Source organism: Vulpes lagopus, chromosome 10 (assembly GCF_018345385.1).
Source record: "Vulpes lagopus strain Blue_001 chromosome 10, ASM1834538v1, whole genome shotgun sequence".
Taxonomy (NCBI): Eukaryota; Metazoa; Chordata; class Mammalia; order Carnivora; family Canidae; genus Vulpes; species Vulpes lagopus.
In genome coordinates, this window is record NC_054833.1 from 14,797,349 (window position 1) to 14,816,788 (window position 19,440).

The following is a 19,440-nucleotide window of genomic DNA, read 5'->3' on the forward strand; positions in this document are numbered from 1 at the left end:
ACTCTCCTTTAGTAACCCTTATAGTGCCTTACGCAATGCTTAGTACATAAATCATGCTCAACCAGTAATGTGATTGACATATTCCTGAACACATAGTGTAATGAGGACGTGTGAGAGAAAATTAATTATGTCTTTTTTTAAGGCAACTTCACATGTAGCCATCACCAATTTATAACTGAATATTATTTCTTTTAGCAATATTTTCAGCAATAGAATTGAAACAGCATCACAGTGTATGAGCTTGAGCATGATACAGAGGAATTCTGTGTGCCATTATGTTGTCATACCTTAAAAATAACAATGGAGAAGCACAGAGACACATGGGAAGGCATTCCAAGAGTAAAGTGATAGTATCATTATTTTAGGAAAAACAATTAACATACTAGAATTCTTTATTCAGACTACAGAGAGGTTTATAATACAATGAAAACTTACAGAATCGTGAAGATAAAAATAGAGTGACCACAGAATTACTTACTAAATCCTGTTATTCTACTACCTAAAGACACTTGGCCAACAGGCTTGAAGAATCCCTAGTTTAGTGATCATATCACAAAAGATGTAAAGAGATCATAAGATTGCAATCAATTAATGGTGAACAGAGTTACAATTATGTTACTAAGGAAATCAGGAACACTTGGGGTTCTACAAGTTGACCATCACTTCTACAAATATCTTACTTGATGGTCTTTTCAGATGCATAATACTGAGGGAATGGCCATATTGAGCTGCTCTGTTGTCATACATCTCAAATTGTTATTTACAATCTGAAATTATTTTTCATTTCCCTGGATTCCTACAACATTTTATCTGCATCAACAATTTAATCTGTATACTTCCTGCTTTTTATTACAATTGTGTGCATATCACTTATCCTACTAGATTTAGAGGTTCTTAACGGAAATAGTAATAAGGATAATGGTGATGATGATAAAATCTAACATTTATTATGCTCTTACTGTGTGCCATTCTTTAGTGGGCAAACCGATTCACATTTGTTTAGTCACCTTGCATATTTATCTTTCTGTGTCCATTAGGCCTAATAGCATTTGGAATAAAATTATCTGTGAAATCAACAAATGGTAAGCAAGTTCAGTGATTTATTTTCCCTTTGAGTAAACTGGGAACATGGGCACATTTGATTGAGATCCAAATACATGACTGTTTTTTGCTCTCTATAATTTTTCAGAAGCCTCTCCTATCAGGCAGGGAGGGTCCACTCCTTCTGATGGCATAATTCCCTTCCAGTCCCTAGTGCAGTGGTAACCACCTAATAGGTTCTCAGAAAATCCCCCTTGACAGCACCAACTATGAAAAGCAATGATAATAAACCAATGATGATATGCATAAGCAATGATGATAGCTTGGCGACATCACTGTAGGTTATATACAATTAACATGCTACCATTTCACATTTGCAATGGAATCAACATACATTGTCCCATAAATATCATGAGGTCTAGGAAATATATATATATATTTCCCATGTTCCAGATAAGCTCTGTAAAGCATTTGAGAGTTCCCTGTGTGTTTCTACCTAATTTGTCTACATCTCTGAAGGGTTCTAAAATGCCTGGGCTTGAAACCTTTGAGTACCATGAAAATAGTAAAAGAGAAACTGCAAGTGTTATTCTTAAGCTCTAAAAGGTTTAAAAATAAGTTGCAAACATCCTCAAGAAACTCCCACTCTTGGGGAAATTATTAACTTGTGAGTAATGTGAAGACATTCTTAATAGATTCCCAGTTACATATCCCATGGTCTTCATTGTTTACTCTTTAATTACAGTGGACTCCCAAGTGCATGGAATGGCCCAACAAAAATAATTCCTCTTCCTACTCCCCTTTCTGGCATTTTCCAGGGGGTACAGTGTCCCAAGGGAACTTACTCTGGGCCAGTGGAGGTTGGGAGAAGAAGGGCCAGGGCATGTAGAAGTAGACAGCCATGGCAACTTTGAGTTCCCTCACTATCCTGAAAAGTTCTGCAGTGGTCTGTCTTTGCAACATTCTGTGGCATTTGCCCCAAAAAGAAATCTTGATCTTACAGAGTTTTCTCTTTTTCTAATTAGGGGAATCTTAGATCCTGGCATTCAGAGTTTGCCTGTTTCTTTCTGGTGGTGGGCAGTAAGTCAAAATGGCTGAATTCCCAAGCTTTCTGGATCTATGTGAAAGTTCTCAGCCTCTACCCAAGCCTTTTTCACTGCCAAGTGGTGTGATAAAACTTGTGAGAACAGGTTTTCCTTGCGAGGTAGCTGATGCATCTGCATCTACTTCTGGCACAAAACCAAAGTGAAAAAGGACTTGGAGAAACCTTACAGAACATCACAAGGGGCTTAATATGAATTTACTTTGGGAGTTTAATGATTGTTCCAGGGGATATAATTTTTGTTTGACCTTTATTCAAGCACTCCCTATCATAGCCCTCACACTTAGCTACAACCCAGCTTAACTAGCCAGGACCTAATTAAAGGCCACTTTTATTTGGATGAATTATAAGACTTTCCCTGTCCAACATGATCAGCATGTGGCCTAAGAGGTCTTTTTCAACAATGAAACTTCAGTATAATAGAGTCTTAGACCTGTAATTAGTGTCAGAGATTTCAAAGGTCTTTGACATGACATCACTTTTGATGCTAGGAGAAAATTGTTCCATCTATCCAATAAATTCATTGATTCTAATATCGCAGTAAAAATAACACTTTCTACTTTCCATCCTTCCCCTTTAATAAGAAATAGAATCAAAAGGGAAATAGGCATCTTTGGCTTTTCTTCAGAAATCATGAGGGAAAAAAAAAAAAAGAAATCACGAGGGAGACCCGTTGTATTCTGTAGGGGCTGAGGTCTCAGCCTCTGATACTGTCACCATGATCAATTTTAAATTTCGTTTAACCCTCCACTGAGAACAAAGGAAGCAGTTATGGGGACAGTTCTCAGTTCTACTATGAAAAACCCATAGCTGTTTAGTACATGCTTGGTGGAGAGTCCATGCAAACCTCAAGATCACTAACCGATATAAACATAAAATGCTTTCTTGATCATCTTGTTGAACTCTGAAAACAATATCTTGGGGAAGATGTTGTTATTTCTAATTTTATAGATAAAACATCAGAATTTTAGTGAGATAAGTCACTTGCACAAAGTCAGGTAGAAGATGGATTGAACCCATGTCTTTTGACTTATTGACGATGGAGTAAATTCACCACATCCTTGCTATTCAAAGTATGTCCCATGAACCAGCAGCATCAGCATCCCCTGAGAGTTTGCTAGAAATGGAGAATCTCAGGCACTGAATTTGCATTTTACCCAGATCTCAAGTAATTTGTATGTGCATTAAAATACAAGAAGTAGTGCTACCCAACATAACTGTTTCCAGACGAAGGGAAGTTCAGTTGAGGCTCCAAATCCAGAGTGACCTAAGGAGATAGACGTGTCCCTGAGAGGAATATTATGCAAGCTCACTGTAATTTTGTATAATTTATTTGTAGTTAATCCCCAAACTTAAATCCCTTCAGCTTTTCCAAGTCTAGTGATACAGAATCTCAGCCTCTATGGGGCAAATGGATCTTTGCTCAATACTCTCTTAGAGGGGGAAAGACATTGTTTTCATGTGAATCTTTTTGAAGATCCCTAAATGAAAAAAACACTCATTGCTCCTTTTAATGTTGGGAGTCCCAGCTAATATGGCTTTTTTGAAAGCCAATGTAGCTTAAATACTATTTGTGGTATTGGCAGATAAGCAGTATTGATTTTTGTTTGAACAAAAGATAACTGGTAGCGGTAGAGGTTGGGGAAGCGTTGAGAAGAAGAGGATTGCAAAGACCCCTGAGGGAGTAGGGAAGAAAGCTGCCTCTGACTTCATTCACCTGCCAATAAGCATCCTTTACCAAAGAGAGCTGAATAGGCCACTCAGGGCCTATCTTTAAGATGTCTCTATCTAAATAAAAACACTTCTGTATTCTTTTCACCTTTTATTCTTCCCAATTTCCCTTAAGAGTAGTCAGGAAACCAAATGGCATGATTTCAGATATTGGGATACCCCATAATCTGCTACTACCTGCCATCCTATGCGAATAATTTCATGAATCAATGTTTTTGCTCAAGGAATACACATTTATATTCTAGAAATATCAGGGTGGTTGATGAAGAGCGGTAGGTTGTACTGCACATATGTGATGATTTGGGGAAAAGATTTCAGTGCTGAAGCTTTACCTCTTTGTTTGGGGCATTGGGACTCAGAAATTCAGACCCTTCATGACAAAATGACCCCTTTTTCTACCTCCCTTTTTGGGTGTCCTAGGTCCAAGAGAAACACACCGTATTGGACAGGTGTGATTCTCCTCTTTCTGCACAGGCTGCCCACATCTGGGATGCAAGGCATGATCCAGGCTGCTTAGATAACTCGGTATTGTTAGAGGACAAATGTGTGACAATTTTTAGCATCATCTTTCTCACACTGTGGATGTTTCATTTGATCAATTGTACATGAGTTTGAGCCCCATGTATGTTATTTCATCTTTTTCTGTTCTAGAAACAAATATAGTACCTCTAACCACAATCTGTCTAGACACTAGTCCAACTTGGCCTCTAAGAATCCAAATCCAGTGTGCCCTACTCCATTGTTCAAAATCCACCCCAACAGTTGAATTCTCCATTATAAATCTCTAGGTATTCTTTTCTTCAATGTTAACCTAAAGATGAACTCTCTCTTATGTCTTTTGATTTCCAGTTCTGTTTCTGGGATCAGTGACCTCAGCATTTACACAGGGATGATTATTTTGTTCTAACAAATCTCTACTCCAAACAGCATCTTTGTATTGGAAAATTAACCTTCAATTCAACATAAAAGCATTTGTTGAATAAGAAGTCTATTAGGCAATCAATGAAAAACATTTAGTTTTTTACAGGAAACTGATACAATTTGGTCTGTATTTTAGAGAGCTTGCTCTTGAAGCAGTGTGAAGAGCAGAGCAAAAATGAATAAAGAAACAGGTTTCTCTCTTTTTCAAGATTTTATTTATTCATGAGAGACAAAAAGAGGCAGAGACATAGGCAGAGGAAGCAGGCTCCTCGCTGGGAGCCCGATGCAGAACCCAATCCCCAGACCCGGGATCACGCCCTGAGCCGAAGGCAGACACTCGACTGCTGAGCCACCCAGGCATCCCAAGAAATGGGTTTCAACTTCAGAATGAATGACACTTTTCTCCCTACCCAAACTGTGAGATTTACTAGAAATTGAAATTGCCATATAAGTAGTAAATATTAAAACATTAGATAAATGCAATATATAAGAATAGTTTTTTTTACATCAGTTCACACATACACACACAAACACACACACAAACACACACACACACAATCTGGGGTGGGGGGAAGAGCTCTTAAAGGACCTATTTTGGCTATCCATTACTGAGTGACAAACTACCCCAATACTTAGTGGGTGACAAAGATTTTTTGTTACTTCCCACAATTTGGGCATTTCTCCTTTGCATGATATTGCAGGGGTTCTGGGACAGCTCGATGGTTCAGAATGGCCTCCGCCACATGGCTGGTAGTTGGTGCTGGTAGCTATCTGGTAGATCAGCTGGGAGCTTCAGTTCTTTTCCAGGTGAGCCAGTCCACATGTCTGCTTGGGCTTCCTGCAAGTATGGTGGTTGAATTCCAAGGAAGAACCTTCCAAAAAGTAAAAGCAAAGTTAAGACTTCACCTTGGAGGTACACAGTGTAATTCTGCAGCATTATATTAGTCAAGAGAAGCCACTGGGCCATCCTAGATGCAAGGGGGAAGGGTTGGGGAAAGAAATAGTCTCCACTTGTTGATGACAGAATGGCAAGATAGTAGTTCAAAAGATCTATAGAATGTTTTAGACACCTTTGAAAACGAAGTACACTAGTGTGATGAGCACCAGGTGTTGTATGGAATTGTTGAATCATTATATTATATGCCTGCCTGAGACTAATATTACACTGTATGTTAACTAAATGGAACTTAAATTAAAAAAAAATTAAGAAGATAAAAAAATGTAATTTATGATGAAGTTTTTTAAAAGTCCTCTTGCATGGTACTTGAATTGTTCAAAGTGGCAGGAAAAACATTATATCACTTTAAGAAAATAAAGGGTAGGATACCCGAGATTTTGAAAGCCCTCTTGCATAGAGGTGTATTCCTATTCAGTGAATTCAGTATATTCCTAATCAGCGTACAGGGTGGAGAAGGGCCAGAGTTCATTTTCACTACCTGAATGGAAGTACTAGTTGGCACAAATGAATGGGGCATCTCAAGTGTATTAACCTAGGGCAGTACATTTTGTGTGCTCCTCCCTGCTAGCACGAGACTATCGTTGTGGGGTGCACAGGGAGAAAGAGCCAGTCCTTGCCCACCAGCACGTGCCCACAAGTCTTGCATACTTAGGTGTACACTTGAAATGGGGAATCCCATTAGGATGGAGCACCCAAAAGTCTACCTAGCTATCTACTTCTGAGAGTCCTGGGAAGTTGGTCTAAACCTATCAAGAGCTTCATGGGAACAAATTAACAAATCATTGCTTGATTTGCTACAGTGCTTTAAAAAGAAACGGTTAGTAGAACCTGGGCTAGGATAAGAGACAGACCACTCTTCTGGGGGCACAAGTCACAGTAACATGGTCCAATTAAAATGGAGGCTCTCTAGGGAGTGCGGAAGGTTTGGAAGGAGAAGGCAACATCTTGAGCATGTTATCCAGACCTGTGGCTCCCAATTGCCCGGCCCCTTGTTATAACAGCTTAGTGTGGGATCAGAAGCTTTATTAGATGACCTTGACCAGGACAGAGAGAACTTTTTCAAGTCCCAAGTTGCAATGAACTCTGGCAAGAACTGGGCACTCTGTAAAATAAACTGGTGGTTTTATCAGAGTAAGAGACAGTAATGTGATTTGTCTGTTGGCGTGATACAAAACTTACTTGTTTTATCTTATGAAGACAAGGTTGAGTTCCAGCTTCCTTAGAAGTAGCAATACCAATAGCAAGTATTTAACCAGTGTCGAGCAGATAATTGCATGGTTGGAACAGACAAATTCACTGGATTTCCAAGTCTCCCCATCTGCCCTCCACTCCCACCTTACACACACATGCCTACGGTTTGAATTGCCTTCAAAGACTCAAGAGACTATAAGCTGCTCCAGAGTCAGAGACATTTCAGGACAAAGCTTACTACATATTTCCTAAATCAAAACTGCACAGGCTGCATTCATTCAATCTACTACTTGAGAACAGTTGCTTTCCATAGCTAGACACTCAGCAGTTGTAAGTAAGAAACAGGGCTCAAGTGGAAAATATTTGTATAGGGAACAAAAGCAAATGGTGTTGTGTTTGCCAACGACATCTTGGAGAACCAGTGGGTAGTAAAAGAGGGAAAACAAAGAAGCCTGATATTATAATATGCCTTTCTTTCAAGCACACACATACACAAAACCAAAATAAGGCAAGCCCCTTTAAGGGGGAACGTTTCTGGCAGAAATAATTACTCTATACTTATTGCTGTTGGAGTTGTGGCCCAACAGGGGAATAAAAAGGACAAGGCAATGAAGTAGAGCTGCAAGGGGGACCAATGGGCATTGAGTCATTTACAAAGGGCTCAGTTTGTTCTACCTGGAGAAAGGAGTGTATATTTTTAAAATATCACATTTAATTAACACTTGAAGAGAGGAACCTAACGGCTCACACAGTGATTCTAGGCAGCTTTTGTATGAAACAGATGAAGGGGAAAAAACCTGATTAGGCACTGGCCTTAAGCACAGTTTCCTTGGATTTCCTTTTTCTCCTTTACCATATAATAACATGGCTGAAAATTAGTTCTGACAGCTAATCAGGGTGAGTGGCTCTTTCTTTTCCTGGAGTGGTTAACAAGTTCTGTGCATTGTGCCAACACACCATACTACTGAATGGGTGTGGGAAGGAAAGAACTGATTAGTTATTTCATTGCAGCCAGCTCTGTGCCTCCCTACAGTCGAATCAGAGGGATCCTGTGGTTACTGGGGTCTGGTATGTGTCTGAGGGCAGTCTGGGAATGTCAGAATTCAGTTCTGCTAATATGGTGGCTCTCTTCCTCTTTCCCACTGGTCCTCATGCACCCCAACCCCCATCTGTCTCCAACGTCTTTCACTAGTCATTACTTCTGTTTCTGATGGCGTATTGGCAATCGGTACTATTAAGATGGAGTGTTGGACTCTCTGTAAGCTGCTGAATGATAAAGCAAGAAATAACTAAAGACAGAGGAACAAAATCAAATCCTGGCTGGCTCAGAATGAAACAAGTATTCGAGTGTAAAGGTCAGATGTGAAGTAAGATCACCCCAGGTGAGCAAGCAGATGCTTCCCTCGCAAAGGGGTGTCTTTGACTTGGTTGAAGGGAGTTTGCCTCACCAAGAGTTTTGTTTTTCCAGCTTGGAATGTAAAAGGACGATCATGGCTCAAAGGACTGCAAGGGAATGGAATGGAAGTAAAGAGCTTTAAGATACTCAGATGAAAGCTCTGCAAAGGGGTACAATGATCGCCCCCACCAATTAAAAATAATAGCTACAGCAAAAGTGGCCAAAGGGGTGGTATCTGGGCCAAACACAGCCCACGGATTCCATGACACCTGCCCTGGAGCTGATCTCATTTGAAATCCTGAAGAGTATCCCTGAAACTACAGTTTCTGACACGTCCCCTTCCTAGGGGAAGGAACCAAGGGAACGGGTTCTGGGTTTAATGGGCAACATGACAAGCCAAGACCTGAACTGTGGTATCTCTGACTAAGTTGAGAGTAGCCATGTCCACATCAACGAGCTAGGGTGCTTGGTCATGCCCTGCTGAGCTGTTGGCTGGGCTTCTGGAAGGTCTTCCTTTTAGGTCATCCTTTGAAGGAGGAGTGGGCACTCATATTTTCCAGGCCATTTTTCTTTGGCCTTTTGGAAGGAAGTACCCCTGAAACAAGAGTGAATCTTTCTTAGCACAAATGTCCTGCCATTTCAGGGCTCTGTTTTGCTGTGTCCATGTTTGAAGTTAAAAGAAAAAAGGAAAACAAAAAAACAAAAAACCCCAAGTCTTCAAAATTGCTTTAAAAATGCACTGGCTGTATTTTGGTTGGATGGACACTTGTCCTGTTTTTTTTTTTTTTTATTGTGTTCAAACATATATAACAGAAAACTTATATTTTATTCATTTTAATAATGTACAATTCAGTGGCATCAAGTACAATCATAATGTTGTGCAACCACCATGACTATCTAGTTCCAGTACTTTGTCATCACCCTAACAGGAACTTGTCCCCATTAGCAGTCACTCCCCATTCTCACCTCCTCCACTCCTGGCAACCACTCATCTGCTTTTTGTCTCCACGGATTTGCTTCTTCTGGATCTTTCACATAAATGGAATCATGCAATATGTGGTCTTTTGTGTGTGGCTTCTCTCGCTTAGTATATTGTTCTCAAGGTTCAACCATGTTGTAGCACATCTCAGTACTTCATTCCTTTTATGGGTGAATAATATTCCATTGCATGGATAGACCCCATTGGGTTACCCATTCATCAGGTGATAGACGTTGGGTTCTTCCCACCTTTTGCATATTGTGAATAGTGTTACTGTAAACATTTGTGTGCAAGATTTTGTTTGGATGTATTTTTTTCAGTTCCTTTGAGTACATGTCAACAGAGGAATTGTAGGTCATATGACAATTCTATGTTTTCCTTTGTCAAGGGCTGCTCACCTGTTTTCCATAGAGGCTGCACCATTTTGCATTCCCACCAGCAATGTATAAAGGCTTCAATTTCTCCACATTTTCACCAACACTTGCTATTTTTCTGTATACTTATTGCCATCCTAGTGGCTATGAAGCGATATCTTGCTGTGGCTTTGATTTGCATTTTCCTAGTGACTAAGGATGGAGAACATCTTTTCATGTGCTTATTGGCCATTTGTATATCTTCTTTGGGGAAATCACCGTTCAAGGTCTTTGCTTATTTTTTTTAAATTTTATTCATTTATTTATTTATTTGAGAAAGAGAGAGAGCACATGAGTAGGGGGAAGGGCAGAGGCAGAGGGAGAAAGGGGATCCCTGAGAGCCCAATGTGGGGCTCGATCCCAGGACCCTGGGATCATGACTTGAGTGGAAGGCAGACAGATGCTCAGCTGACTGAGCCACCCAGGAGCTCCTTTACTTATCTTTAAATTGAGTTGCTTTTGCTTTTGTGTTATTGACTTGTAAGAGTTCTCGAAATATTCTGAATATTAGACTCTTACCAATTTGTGATTTACAAGTATTTTCTCCCATTCTGTGAGTTGCCTATTTACTCTCTTGACTGTCCTTTAAAGAAAAAAGATTTTATTATTTATTCAGCAGAGACATAGAGACAGAGACAGAGACATAGGCAGAGGGAAAAGCAGGCTCCCTGTGGGGAGCTCGATGTGGGACTCAAACTCAGGACTCCAGGATCACGACCTGAGTCAAAGGCAGATGCTCAACCACTGAGCCACCCAAGTGCCCCAACTGTCCTATTTTTAAAGAAAAGATACCACACTAAGCATTTAGATGCTTTGGGGAAAGGAGTACCAAATAGGATAGCAATAACCTTAAAAGTTCTGACCTAAGGGAAGTCTCCTTGCTGTCATTTTTTTTTTTTCTTTCATGTCCTCTGGTAGGTAGCCCTCATCCCAAAGTCTCCCTGAAATAATTACAGCTACAATTAGTTGTGTAAAGATTCGATGTTTCGGATGTGGTGCTGGATGCCTCAACTGCATTTTCCTCTATCCTTGCATCTAGTCTGCAACATAAGAGTTATTAAGTCCATTTTACAGATGAGGGAAAGTAAGGTGCAGATATGTTAATGAATGACTGAAGGTCCCCAGGCTTGCAAGCAGCAGAGACAGGATCCAAACCCAGGCCCGACAGACCTCTGCCTATTTACCTACAGGTTCATTAAATTTTGTTCTGGGAAGATTTGGGGCCTCCAATGTGGGTGTTTCTGGGGTCAAGCTCACTAGAATCAGGAGGATCAGTAGCAGGGTTGGATTCCAGGGGCCAGCACCCACTCCTAACAGAGCAACTCTCCTTTGATCTTCTTTATAATTTGGGGCTTAAATGTAGGACTTAAAAAAAAAAAAGAGGCTTCCAGTGCTTTAAAAAATGTTTGAAAACCACTGTTAAGTCATGCTGCTTCGTGGAAGAAAATCCCAAAGTTCTTATAACTTCTTGTAATATAGAAGTTTGAAGAAAAGTCAGTTCTAAATGCGGAGCTGCTGTTTGGTGGGTATGAGGTTTTAGTTATGTTAAGTGAGTAGTTCCAGAGATTTGCTGTATCGCAAAGGGCCTATAGTTAACAATATGGTATTGTGCGGCATAATTTTAATATGGTATTAAAATTTGTTAAGAAAGTAGATCCCACGATAAATGTTTTTACCCACCCCCCCCACACACACACACAACAGCCACTAAAAAAGCCTAAGGAACACAAGAAAATGGGGGGAATGTCAGGTAAGTCTATTACATTGATTTCAGTAAGGGTGTCACAAATTCTTGTGTGTGTTCAAACTCACCCAACTGTATATATTAAATATGTGCAGTTTGTTGTATATCAATTATACTTTAATCAAGCTATTTTGCTTTTAGATTTTATTTATTTATTTGAGAGAGAGAAAGCACAAGCAGAGGGAGGGACAGAGGGAGAAGTAGGCTCCCCACTGAGCAGGGAGCCTGACATGGGGCTTGATCTCAGGACCCTGGGATCATGACCTGAGCCGAACGCAGACACTTCACTGACTGAGCCACCCAGGTGCTCCCCCAATTAAGCTCTTTTTTAAAAGGAAAACCAGTTCTTAGCTTTACTGATAGAAACCTGTTGTGTTATATTTGCACCCCGCCCCCTCCACACACACACTCACATGCACTCCCTCCGTCATGCTATTCCTGCACATTCCATTCCAGGTGGGCGATGCTAGCTCTGGAGAGAGTTGCCTCTGAAGTCCTACTCACAATACAAGAAAGAAAGAAAGAAAGAAAGAAAGAAAGAAAGAAAGAAAGAAAGCTTTTGCCAGCAACCACACCCACACTACTTCCTGGCAACCAAGACTGTCACCACTCATCAGTCAGGTATGCGGCCGGCTCACCTTTGATGGCATCCTCGAAGCCAAACAACCTCAGAGACTCTCCAAACCAAAGACACCTACCTGTTCTTTTATTTTTCAATCAGCAACATGAGTTACCATCAATCCTCAAGGGAGTTCTTGGCTCTTCATCATCCAGCCCTAGTCTCACGATGGTGGTATACAGGAAGAGAGCCGTTGTGCCAAAAACACACGGATCTGAAGCCAAATCATAAGAAAAATAGCTTGCAGGTGATTGTCTTCCCAGGCTGATAACTAGCTTGGAGGAAGAGGTGGCTGTGTGGCCGGGGACGGGATCACGAGGCTGCCTGTGCCCACTTACACTTCTGATCACCTAGACAGAGCTGGGTGCTACTCTGGGCCTGGAAATCCCCTGTGCACTAAGGTTAGGTTTGGTCACCAGCTCTGCATTCTGCTTCTTGGAAGACTCCAGTAGCCCCCAGGGGAGTTGTCCCACATTAGAGTCGGCATCCCACGGTCATCACTCCGTGGAGATGCAGACCTCCAGAGATGGTGAGGGGACTCATAGTGACTGGGCGGGGACCGGGCTTGTACAGCTCCTAAGAACTGCATGCATCTTGGGTTTCTGAAACTTTACTTTGGGGGCCAATAAATTGTTGCCAAGGTACCTGCTCAATCACAGTTCTGGTGTGGAACCACGGAAAGAGGTTTAATGCTACTGACTGCTTTGGTCAGAGACAGGGAAGGGGTAAGGGGAGAATTTCCTGCATATTAGAGAAATTGAGATCCAAAAGTGGAACGCCTTTTCATCTTCCAGTTGGGGGGTTTCTCCAACTTACATATCTTGTTCCCTTTTGTTTTCAAAATGTACTCAACTGAGTATTCATTATCAAACTCCTATGGGGTGAATGTGCTTCCTGGCCCCCTTAGGTGTTGACCATGAGCACTTCGGCCCAAGCAACCTGAGAACAGAAACTGTGAAGCAAGCAGGTGTCAGCAGGATGTGTCTTCCAAAATGGCAAAAGGCCTTCCCCACTTCCAAACCCCTTTCCCCTGATGACTTGCCCAGGTACCACTCCCCTTCTCTGATGTAGCCAAAACTGTTCTAAACTTTAAACCACTGAAATCACTCACAGGTTCAGCCAATCAATATGGTGCCATTGCTGCCAGAAGGCCCCTGGTAAAGTGCACACGGTGTCGCAGGCTCCGCTGCAGAGTGACCCAAAAAGGGGTCCCCCCCCCACACCACGTGAACCCAATGAGGTACAGATTAGAGCAAGGCCAGGTTTGATCTGCTGCTTGCTGCTTTGCTGCACAACCCATGCTGGGCTGTGCCCGACTCACCTATCCAGGTAGGAGGCGGCAGTGGGTCTCCAGGCTCCAGCCACAGGAATACAGTGAGTCATCCTGGAAACACGACATGCCCTGAGGTTGAGAAGGGGCCTCTTTGTCTCCATCCTTGTTCCTTTCAAAGCAGAGCAGATGACCTCTCATTTATTGTCTTCTTTACAATCAGGAAAAATTCTTCCTATATCCCGAGGAAGAATCAATGAAGAGCCATCTGTTATAGCCTGGCCTGCCTTGCTTCCCAGTGTCCCAGGTGTGTATACAGTGTGGTATCTAGTTTTTTGTGGCAAAAATTATAGGTGGCAGTGACAGGATAGAGAGAAAAGATACCCCACCACACGCACACGCACACACGCAAGCTGATGGTGAATCACTGACCACTGTGTCGTGCCCTTTAGTCAAGCCAAACAGTTATCTCTACTCTCTATTTAACCAGATATGAGATTAGTTGATAGGCCTTTGGGAAATGGAAAGCCACCTGAAGACATACAAGAGAGGGGAGATGAGATTTGGTGGCAAAAATTATAGGTGGCAGTGACAGGATAGAGAGAAAAGATACCCCACCACACGCACACGCACACACGCAAGCTGATGGTGAATCACTGACCACTGTGTTGTGCCCTTCAGTCAAGCCCAACAGTTATCTCTACTCTCTATTTAGCCAGATATGAGATTAGTTGATAGGCCTTTGGGAAATGGAAAGCCACCTGAAGACATACAAGAGAGGGGAGAGGAGATTTGGTGGGGTAGCCTGGAATCCCTGAAGGGAAGGCAGTACAATGAGGTGCTGACGTAAACCCTCTAGATCTAGAGATGGTGTGGCCTTCGAGTTAGATCTTCCTATTGAACCCAGCTAGCAAATCTCAGGGATCCTGGGTCATAAAACCCATGGGTTTGATGTAGAATGATCTCCGGAATACTTTTCTCTTGGGACTGACAAGATTTCAAAGAGCAAGAAATAGCAAATTTATGCTTGAGGATATGTCTTATATGAAATGAAAAAAAAAAAAAAAAAAAGCCCTCCTGGTCTGAAACAACATAGATTGTAGGCAGCATTTCAAAACAATCACAGGACCCAATTGAACACAATGGGTTAGATATACAAAATATGGTTAGTACATGCATACTTTTTATTTTTCAAATTGTAGCATGCCAAATTAATTTCTATAACAAATGGAGAAAGAAATTGGATTTTCTGACTAATTATGCTTATTGATTTTTCGAAGTCATGCCTTAAAACAAAGAAAAATGGTGAAGGCTTAAAATAGCAATAGGACAATATGAAGAACCTATATTTGAAATAATGTATTATTTCTATTTTGACAATACCTATCATTCTTCTTATCAATGAGCAGATCAAGGCTCCTACCTTCAGGACACAGTGCCCTGTGCTTATGCTGGGATATAGACAGTTCTAGATGTATTTAGGATTCAAGGAATAGTCTCCCTTACCTAGGGTCAACTTGCTGGAGCTTAAGAATTTTCTACGAAGCAGAGGTGCCTGAGTGATGCAATCGGTTGAGCTTCCAACTCTTGATTTCTGTTCAGGTCATGATTTCAGGGTCATAGGAACAAGCCAGTTGAGCTCTGCATTGGCTCTGCACTGAACATGGTGTCTGCTTAAGATTCTTTCTCTCTCCCTCCATATGTCCCTCCCCCTGCTTATGCATTTACTTTCTCACTCAAAAAATAAAATAAAGAGGTTTCTAGGAAGTAAATTATCCATCTTCTTTCACCCTCCCAATTATATAAATCATCTGTGGCGAATAGCAAAATGTATAGTTGGAGGTCATGTGATGCTTATGTGTATGTGTTGTTTTTTAGGGTGTTTTTTTTTTTTTTTTGATGCCCCAGTAACAATTTTACCTTGGGACCAAGAGTCATACCTGACCTAAGTCTCATTGTTAACCATGAACCAAGACATCCAATTTAAACATTTCTTTTTTTGTTTTTATTTTTTCAGGAGGGAAAATGGCACAGTTGTTAATGAGACAGGAATTCAAAAATAATATATATACCTCTTTCGAGGTATAAGACTGAAAGGCGCAATTTCTAACAGATTGTTTAGCTTATTGAAAATAGACATTTTCAAGACAAGACAGAGAAAAGGAAAACACATTCCAAGTGTTTCACTTCATATGTCAAAAACCTGGTGACACATCTATACCCCTACCCACAACCCCATGCCCTCAATTTCCCCATCCTCTGACAAAGGTCATGCTTCTGAGCAGTGCTCACCCTGTAATCAAGCTGAGATGGTTTTACCCAATACTGCAATTGCCTTGGTGGCTCCCTATTCCCACTCCACCTTATTAGTCAACCCAGATAGATAAATCTCTGTCACTGCAGAAGGTTCTGTTGAATAGTGCTGAGCTAGAGGATATTTCCTGCAATTACCTAGAACTAACATCTTTTAAAGCAGCACCCTAGTCATCACCAGTTGGCCGGGCAAACATGTGATGGGCCTGCCATCTCAGTGAGCACACAGAGTGTGCTGGTTCAGCAAAGCCACAGCGAACACTTTTGTTTCCAGAGTTCACATTTCCTGATGCATCAGGCTTCTGGAGCTGTGCCCTCACTCTTCCTAGATCCCACAAATTTATAAACAGTGTTGGCAGTCAATGGAAAATGGGGACATGGCATAAGAAACATTGCACCTGACAGCAAGAAAAGACAATCTGACCCCTTTTAAATTGTGTCCAAAAGGCATGAGGTCACATTAATTTTGTTCCCATGTGTAGATTTCCCCTGATGCACAGCATAGCAGAGAAGATGACTGGATCTCACTGAGTTAGAGTTGACGGAGGACATGCTGGAGGAAGATTACTTTTGGAACGTGCAGCTTTATGCCAATTGCATGCCTACCACAAGCATCAGATGGCTGCAGCAACGGGGCTTCTCTTCTTATTGAAGTGGCCAAGATCATGGAGAAGACAGCCATTTGCCCCTAGGGGCAAAGGCAAGTTAGAAACAGAAACAAACTACCTGTCGATTTGATGATTCACTGCTGAAAGATCTAATTGTGAGCACAGGGATTTATTCATTTTATAAAATGTTAGTGAGCACCTCCTATGGTCTCTACTCTTGAGTCATCCACGGTCTAGTGGAGGAATTTAATATGTACACTGATTCTTTTTTTTTTAATATATTTTTTAAATTTTTTTTATTTATTTATGATAGTCACAGAGAGAGAGAGAGAGAGAGGCAGAGACACAGGCAGAGGGAGAAGCAGGCTCCATGCACCGGGAGCCCAACGTGGGATTCGATCCCGGGTCTCCAGGATCGCGCCCTGGGCCAAAGGCAGGCGCCAAACCGCTGCGCCACCCAGGGATCCCTGATTCTTAAAGTATAATGTAATAAATGATTATTTGTGAAGTCAGTGGTGAGGATGATGATGATGATGAATGTTTATTGAGACCTGTTCAAGTGGCAAGCACTTTTCTAAGTGCTTTACATGAAAGAGCACAAACATAGATGCTGGAAGGATCCCTAGGTGAAAATATAACACACTATTTTTCAAAATTTCTGGGAAATTTAACATAGAAACAAAGCAAAACTTTCATAAGTTATTTGGAAAGAGAACAGTAGAGCAGTTTAGATAATGGTTTTTATTTTTTTCAAATAACTTTTTATTTTGGAATTATTTAACATTTATGGAATAGTTGCAAAGAAAGTATCTGGAGCCCCCAGATGATAGTGGGTTTCTGACTCAAATAGGAATGACTTTAAGTCCTAATTCTGCTATTTGTTATCATGTCCTTAGACAAGTTATTTAGCCACTCATATGGCTAAATGTGGCTTCTCGAATTATAAAATGGCATGATAATATTTGCTTTAGAGGTCTGTAGGAAAGAAAAAAATGATAGCATACCTGTGAAGTGCTTGGTACCTGCTTGGGCCACTGATGTACATAATAAACATTAGCACTTACTATTATTTATATGGATGATATATTTGTTTTAAGAAACTAATGAAAATCATATGTTACAATAATTTTAAATGTCCAATGTCTAGCAACTATAGTTTTAGCTTTCCAAAGAATCAGTTCTATATCCTTCCTTATCTTTCTCCTTTCCTTAGGCAGTTGAAGACACTCTTAATTCTAACCTCCACCCAGGCTCAGTCCACACCAGGTTAAATGGATCCACCATCTTCATGTCTCACATTGTCAGGAAGCTCTTCCCACCTAAAAAAAACAAAAAACAAAAACGGAGGGAAGATGGAATGGGTGTACTCATTGCCTTAGACAGTTCAGATTGCTGTAACAAAAATACCAGGTGGCTTAACCAACAGACGTGTATTTCTCACAGTTCTGGAGCTGGAAGTCCAAGATCATGGTGCCAGCAGATCCAGTGTCTGGTTAGAGCTGACTTCCTGGTTTCCAGAAGGTGATCTTCTCATTGTCTCTTCACCTGACAGGGAGCAGAGAAAGGAAAAAATTCTCTCCAGTCTCTTTTATAAGAGCTCCAATCCCATCATAAGGGCTCTATCCTCATGACTTAATTATCTTTCAAAGGCTCCCATATGGGGCAGCCTGGGTGGCTCAGCAGTTTAAGCGTTGCTTTCAGTCAGGGTCTGATCCTGGAGGCCCAGGATCGAGTCCCACATCAGGCTCCCTGCATGGAGCCTGCTTCTCCCTCTGCCTGTGTCTCTGCCTCTCTCTGTGTGTCTCTCATGGATAAATAAATGAAATCTTTAAAAAAACAAACAAACAAACAAAGGCTCCCATCTCTGAATACCATCGCCTTTGGGATTGGGGTTTCAATATGTGAATTTTGGCATTGAGTCCATAGCACCCATCCAGGATGAGAGGCTGGAATGTCCTTTTGTGGTCTGTTCAATGGGAGCTCACTGAGGAGGCTCATAGAGCACTCTCTCAGGACCTCTGGGCATGGATACCAGACTCTCTTCTGTGTGGGGCTGGTGAAGGATCCATAATTCAGCTTCCCAGGGTCACCCTGCTGAGCTTGGGAATGAGGTGGAAGGGCAGAGAACTGGGGGGGGCTAAGCAGTGTCTCCTCTTTTCTTCCCTGTCTGTGAACTCTGAGGTACCTAGGGCCATTTCTCTACCTCCCAAACACAGACAACTCCCAGGACTCCCCCCACGGGCCTCTGTGTGGCTTATTAGGGTTATGCACGTTGACCTTCATCATTAACCAATAGTCCTACTTCCTGATTTCTTTAGAAGAAAATATTTCTTTCTAGATAATATGTGGGCTATGCATTCAAAATCAGTTTTCTCAACCTTCAAAATTTAGTAAACAGTCAGGCACACTTGAATTGTTTCTATATTTCTCTCTGCTACCAGGAGATATTTCTTGCACAGGGGCCATGCTAATCTTCTCTGCATTATTCCAATTTTAGTATTTGTGCTGCCAAGGGGAGTGCTAGAAGACAATCTGATTATTACTTAGCACTCCCCTTGATTAAAACAAAGACACCAGCTCAATACTGTTTGCTTTTCCTCCTACCCTCCCTTGCCCACACAAACCTGCCCCTACCCCAACACATGTGCATTCGCAATCTCTCTCTCTCTTTCTCTCTCAGAGCGAGAGGTAGTGATAATTCACAAACATTGGACTTTAGGTCAATTTCAGTTGCTCTTTTCAATTCCTAACAAATTTAGCAGGGGCATTGGGAAATTATAGGTCATTACAGTCTGAATGGAAAGCCCCAGGTCAAGGGTAACAACTTCTCTTTAGTTTAAAAATTAATGTTGCCCTTAAGAGAATTTTGAAATACGTTTGAAAATCATTCCCATCAAAGTTTTTTTGGAAAGAATTCAGGCCGCTTGCAAAGGAGGGCCTGTTGATGAATTCAGCACCTCTATCATGCCACTCCCATAAAATATGCAGCAAAAGTTGCTATTACAAATGTACTTCCTGGTGGTAAGGTCCTTGTGGTCCAGATGGGCATTCTGATCAGGTGGTGGCTGTGAGCACAGACATTTTGCAAGTACTTTATATGATAAGGCCTAATGCTTATTGAGGACTTACCACCTTATAGGCTCTATCCTTAGAA

General features: G+C 41.4%; 1 non-coding gene across 1 annotated transcript; it reads right to left on the reverse strand.

Moving 5' to 3' along the window:
• Positions 1-18,698: 18,698 nt before the first annotated feature.
• On the reverse strand, positions 18,699-18,807 carry LOC121501045. Its single transcript, XR_005990493.1, has one exon. It is a non-coding gene; the product is annotated as a U6 spliceosomal RNA (small nuclear RNA).
• Between the last annotated feature and the right edge of the window lie 633 nt (positions 18,808-19,440).